Source organism: Schistocerca gregaria, chromosome 3 (genome assembly GCF_023897955.1).
Source record: "Schistocerca gregaria isolate iqSchGreg1 chromosome 3, iqSchGreg1.2, whole genome shotgun sequence".
NCBI classification, from domain to species: domain Eukaryota; kingdom Metazoa; phylum Arthropoda; class Insecta; order Orthoptera; family Acrididae; genus Schistocerca; species Schistocerca gregaria.
In genome coordinates this window covers 256,016,816-256,023,961 of record NC_064922.1, presented here as the reverse complement: position 1 = coordinate 256,023,961, position 7,146 = coordinate 256,016,816, and positions in this window count along the sequence as shown.

Here is a 7,146-nt window from a genome sequence, read left to right as displayed (position 1 = left end):
CGTTATTTGCTCCTGTATTCTCTTTCGAAACTTTATTGGGGTACATATTGCTCAAATTATTTCATTATGGAGGTTGGTAGGTGAACGTGTTCACAGACCATACGTGCCTCTAGTACTACAGTTCGCAATGGCGACACTATCTGACATCTCACAGGGCATAAGAGAACACGTTTCGTGAACAACAACACTTCCCTAACTTAGGATCGTGCTATAGACACACTTACACATTGAAATGACATTACGAAAAATAATGCACAAAAAGTACTTTACAGAAATTGTCTCCAAATGAGGAAAAAAATCTGTTCATTTACTACCCATGAGTTACTGTGGGGGGAAGAATTTCATCTTTACGTCACCTAAGATTGTAACAACGCATGGTACACATCAAGAACAAGTAGAAAGAAATTTTAAAAAAAGCGTATAAATAAATAAATCGCTATACTAAAATTCATACATAAACAGAAAAATTAAAATGTTGGGCAGTACGAACAACAGATTGATAAGAAGCTTGGCCGCTATACTGTTTTCTGAGACTGTGTTCGTTCATGTTTACTTGGGTGCATGATTCTTTCACTGGCATGTGTATATGACATATATACTACTGGACATTAAAATTAATACACCACGAAGGTGACGTGCTACAGACTAGAAATTTAACCGACAGGAAGAAGATGCTGTGATAAGCTTCTCAGAGCATTCACACAAGGTTGGCGCCGGTGGCGACACCTACAACGTGCTTACATAAGGAAAGTTTCCAACAGATTTCTCCTACACAAACAGCAGTTGACCAGCGTTGCCGAAACGTTGCTGTGATGCCTCGTGTAAGGAGGAGAAATGCATACCATCACGTTTACGACTTTGATAAAGGTTGGATTGTAGCCTATCGCGATTGCGGTTTATCGTATCACGACATTGCTGCTCGCGTTAGTCCAGATCCAATGACTGATAGAATATGGAATTGGTGGGTTCAGGAGAGTAATACGGAACACCGTGCTGGATCCCAATGGGCACGTATCACTAGCAGTCGAGATGACAGGCATCTTATACGGATGGCCGTAACGGATCGTGCAGCCACGTGTCGATCCCTGAGTCAACAAATGGGGACGTTTGCGAGACAACCACCATCTGCACGAACAGTTCGACGACGTTTGCAGCAGCATGGACTATCGGCTCGGAGACTGTGGCTGCGGTTACCCTTGACGCTGCATCACAGACAGGAGCACCTGCGATGGTGTAATCAACGACGAACCTGGGTGGTGAACGAATGGCAAAACGTCATTTCTTTATTTTTTTAATTTTTTTGATGAATTCAGGTTCTGTTTAAAGCATCATGATGATCGCATCCGTGTTTGGCGACATCGCGGTGAACGCACATTGGAAGTGTGTATTACTCATCGCCATACTGGCGTATCACCCGGCGTGATGGTATGAGGTGCCATTGGTTACACGTCTCGGTCACCTCTTGTTCGCATTGACTGCACTTTGAACAGTGGACGTTACATTTCAGATGTGTTACGATCCGTGACTCTACCCGTAATTTGATTCCTGTGAAACCCTACATTTCAGCAGGATAATGCACGACCGCATGTTGCAGGTTCTGTACGGGCCTTCCTGGATACAGAAAATGTTCGAATGCAGCCCTCGCCAGCATATTCTCCAGATTTCTCACCAATTGAAAACTGGCTCGTCACAATACGCCAGTCACTACTCGTGATGAACCGTGGTATCATGTCGAAGCTGCATGGGCAGCTGTACCTGTACACGCCATCCAAGCTCTGTTTGACTCAATGCCCAGGCTATCAAGGCCGTCAGTACAGCCAGACGTGGTTGTTCTGGGTACTGATTTCTCAGGATCTGTGCACCCAAGTTGCGTGAAAATGTAATCACATGTAAGTTCTAGTATAATATATTTGTCCAATGAATACCTGTTTATCATATGCATTTCTTCTTGGTGTAGCAATTTTAATGTCCAGTAGTGTAGAATACGCTCAAGAATTCTGCAGCATCTCCTGGTATGTAATTATGCGGGTCGGTAGTTTTGCTCTTTTTGTCTCAGGGAGTCACCTGTGTTTTGTTTTCAGTCATCGAAACTTTGCGTTGGGTGGGAGATTCACAATAAATGAAAGGTATGCAAGGCGCCAGTACCGAATAGTACCGTCTGTAAAACGTATCGAGTTGTTAGTTTTCAACTCTTTCAGTTGCTTCTTTACGCCAGGGATGCCTATACATCTACTGTGCCCTCCATACGGGAGTCCGTGCAACTGCCAATGACGATACGTCTGTACGATCCTCCTGTGTGAATGGTTTCTTAAACGCGGAATTTAAAACTTCAGTTTACCTTTCATTGTATTCTGTAGAAATATAAGGCCGATCGACGAGTTACTGGGTAGAAACCTACGACCCGCTTAGTGATTTTATGTAGCGTCAGAATTTTCTTGGCTTCTCGGCAAGACCTTTTGCTGAAAGATGATGATTGAAGTTGTTGCGTGCTTCCCGCCGCAACGGTCTTTACTAATGTAGAACTGTATGCCTACCCACGTTCTGTTTTTACATAGTGCAACAATCTCTGCTTCCGCAGCATTTTCCGAAATTTGTTATTAAACCACGGTGGCCCTTTTCCATTCTTAATTCATCTACATGGCCCATAATTTTCCAGGGCGCAATTTACAATTAGTTTAAATATTACTCATAATTCCTCTACGTCCATCATATGGGAACTAAAAAATGGTGCTAACAACTGCTAATCTGCTAGTTCCAGCATAAATACTCTCCTAGCCGTCTTGATGGATTTATTCAAGTGATCTTTGATATTGTGATCACTAATCCCTGTTTCTACACTGACCCTGTCAGTAAGATCAAGACTGTTTGTAGCTATGTGGTCTAAAACAGTTCCATTGCACGCAGGTTGTCGAACTAATTGCCCAAGACAGTTTTAAGAAAAGTCTTCAGAACTACTTCCCAAGGCTCTCTGCCCATACCACGTGCAATGAATCCATCAACTTCCCTGTCTACACACGGCAGATAAAGGTCACCTCTAACTAATATTGCATTATCGGTGTATCTCAGCGCTACTGGACGTAGACTTTACTTGAGTGAGTCTAAAAAAGCTATGGCGGAATCGTGTGGCCGGTAAAAACATCCGATGATTAACTCAAGTTAAGCTAGGCCAGTTTCTTGTTAGTCGTATCCAGATAACTTCACAGTCATACTCAATTTCGACCTTGGTAGAAACAATATTTTTATCGAGTGTAATTAACACTCCTCCTCCTACAGCGCCTAATCTATCTTTTCGATATGCTTTCAATGCCTTGTTAAAATATTTCGGATATCTGTACTTCAGGTTTCGTCCAGCTATCGGTTCCGAGAATACTCCGAGTGCGACAACATTCCTCGAGCGAAGCAAATTCAGAAACTTTGTTACGGATGCTTCGGCAGTTTACTATTAAAATTTTGACAGTCGAAGTGCCTTTACTTTATACGTGATCTGATTTCACTCTCGATGTTTCGAATGGGAACTCTCATTAGAGAACCTCAAACTATCACTTAGCCTTCAAAGCTTCCATATGCTCTCCACAAGTACTCTGTTACCTGCTTCCCATGTGTAGCGCATCCATGACATATCAAGGCAAGTCCTAGAATTCTCTACTCCATTAAGCAGGCCTAGAAATCTGCAGCTAAGGCTCTTGCAGAATTGTTGGAGCCTCTGGTTGAGATCCTCCACACTGCTCCAAACTAAAGGAAACAGACCAACTCTTGGTACTATGCTGCCCATTGTGATCTCCGCTTGCTCCCTGTGAATAAGGCCAGCACGCTTTCCTGCTTCTGCCAGCTGCCCGTATGAACTGAGAATGACCTTGGAACCTAAGCGACAGGCGTCATTGGTGCCGACATGAACCACAACTTTCAGATGACTACACCCTGCACCCTCGATAGCCGACGGCAGAAATCTCTGATGAGGCCTCCCAGCAGACAAGTTGAGTGCACACTGGATACTTTTCCAAAACTGGACGGTATTTCCCTAAAAGGTTCCACAACATACCTAACAATGGAGCACCTGATAACTAGCCCGGCTCTCTCCCTGTGTGCCTGCTTGAACCCTGCTGAAGAAACAGCCACTTGTCCAAACATAGGGTGATTGGCCAAGGTCAGACAACAAGTCACCACATTGACAACCAAACATTCACTCAGGGGTGAGCACAGATACAGTGCATTGGGTATGCTGAGATATGTCTCGGCTGTAGAGCCCTTGGGTGAAACAAGCAACAACTTGAGGTGTTTCATGGAATGCACCAGATTCTCTGGCGCCACTACACTCTGAAGACTGTGGCGAACACTGTCTTCAGTTGTTCACCCTATCCATCCTACCACTACTACTACTACTACTACTACTACTACTACTACTAATAATAATAATAATAATAATAATAATTTAAGAATTACAGTACAGAACCACACAGAATAAGCTAACTACGTAATTTTTTACTCTCCTGGTGTGTCACAAACGGAAGCCAGCACCTGAATGAGCTCTTTCGAACTCTACCTCGCTGTTAAAAACAAAGGACAACTGCAGCACAGGTTGGGTAAACATATGTACATTACGAAGTAACGAACCGTGAGGATTAGATGAGTAGATCACATAGCTAATGAGGAGGTATTGAATAGAATTGGAGAGAAGAGAAATTTGTGGCACAAATTGACTAGAAGAAGGGATCGGTTGGTAGGGCACATTCTGAGGCATCAAGGGATCTCCAATTTAGTACTGGAGGACAGTGTGGAGGGTAAAAATCGTAGAGGGAGAGAATAAACAGATTCAGAAAGATGTAGGTTGCAATACGTACTGGGAGATGAAGAACCTTGCACATGATAGAGTAGCATGGAGAGCTGCATCAAACCAGTCTCAGGACTGAATACCACAACAACAACACCTTTACAGATGAACCACATCTTCCCAAAATTCTACCAATGAAATGAAGACGGCTATCCGCCTTCCCCACAACTGCCGTTACATGCCTGTCCCACTTCATATCGCTCTGCAATGTTACTGCCAAATATTTAATCGACGTGACTGTGTCAAGCGCTACACTACTAATGGAGTATTCAAGCATTACAGGATTCTTTTTCCTATTCATCTGCATTAATTTACATTTATCTATATTAAGAGTTACTAGAATTCTTTACAGCATTCACAAATCCTGTCCAGGTCATCTTGTATCCTCCTACAGTCAATCAACGATGACACCTTCCCGTACACCAGAGTATCAGCAAACAGCCGCACATTGCTATCCACCCTATCCAAAAGATCGTTTATGTAGATAGAAAACAACAGCGGACCTACCACACTTCCCTGGGGCACTCCAGATGATACCCTCACCTCCGATGAACACTTACCATCGAGGACTGAAGACCACAACAACAACAAACCGTGAGACTACACCTCTTACATAAATACGCAAAAATTTAAGAATTATTATAAAAACACACAGAAAAGCTAAATATGTTACTTGCTACTCCCCTGGTATATCACGAATGGAAGCTAGCGACTGACAGCACCATGTTGGTCGTAAATTAGTTTCTGCATTTACAGAAAATTAATTTGAGCGCTCCCGCCATAGAGCGTAATTCTAAAATACCTGAAGGTTTTATCCATTCTTTTGCTTGATTGTGTTGAATTTCATCCGTATCTGTTTTAGGAGAAAACGCGATTCAAAATGATAAACGACGATATTTATGGGTAAGCAAAATTTTTCATTTTCACTATTTACTTTGTACGAATAGATCTCTTCAGTGTCTTCTTCCTGTGAGTTCCATCTGAGCATTGTGACTAGCTGATAATTTATGATTCTTTGAATTGTTCTTTGGTATTCAGCTGGACAGATAATTCAGATTTTGGGCTATTTTGGTAAGCAACTTTTGTCATCTACAGATGGTACGAAGTTGACTTGCTGAAATGTTACAAAATATGAACAACACTGCCCAAATAAATACTTGAGGACAGTTGAAAATAATCAAACTATGGAACTGTAAAAGCAAATGGTTACGATGCTATTTTATTGTGTTTTTCTTTTATTATGCTGTGCTAGTTGATTGGAGTGTTTTATTGTCAACATTTGGCCACCATTGTCAGATAACCATCTATTCCACAAGTCGGCAGTCAGTAAAGCTCGATCATCTTCAGTAACTGCTTGCAACACTTCAGATGACAGTTGAACATCTGTTCCTACCTTTATTCTGAAATTCGGCGGACAGCACAGTTCACTGTTTTTATATTAAAATCACTGAAATTATTTTGGTCTAAAACAATTTGTCAATAGCTGTTCCCCCCTTGCCATTAAAACGTCATTAGGATATGTGCTGATCGAAATTCTCCAGAAGTGGACATTAAATGATTATAACTGATCTACAGTATTTTTCGCTGACAGAATATCAATATTATAGTCTCTGCAGATGATGACTTTCCAGTTAAATCTTCATAAGTTTGCTAATACCATCCCTAATGCATTGATGAAACGTGGGACATTTCTCATTGGTAGCTGTTTGTTGTCAGGAATACTATTCCATCTATTTCCAAATCCAGTAAAGCAGACAATATTTTCGAGCTCTATGTGTGATACTCGTATAAATGACTCCATAATCATTCATCCTTGTAGGTTGGATAACACATTTTACTCTTCTTTTTCAATTGCCTCTGTACTTTATCCCTGTAAGCTGTTCGTATAAGTAATATTGTGTGGTTTCTGGATATACATCAGCATATATGGCCTGCTGTTCTTATAAATGATTATTGTTATACTATCGCCACCAAAAGTGAACAACATTTAAAAAGCATTTAATCTCTTCTTCTAGAAGAAGCTGTAATAAAAGTCAATAATATCCTTAGAATGTTATGTGCTGACCTGATAAAGATGTGCCGTGAGTACATTGAATTACGAGAAACAACTGCCTCCAGTGTCATCTAATGGGCTTAAGGAGCAACACTGTGATGTCAGGAGTTATCTTTCACTGTGTGGTTTGTAATAGTGGATAGCTGGTCTACTGTGCAGCTGATCACTCTTCCACAAAAAGGTGAATTACAACAACTGGTGAGCAGCTATACCATTCATGACGTCTCCCTGCTGTGAGCAAAAAAAAAAAAAAAAAAAAAAAAAA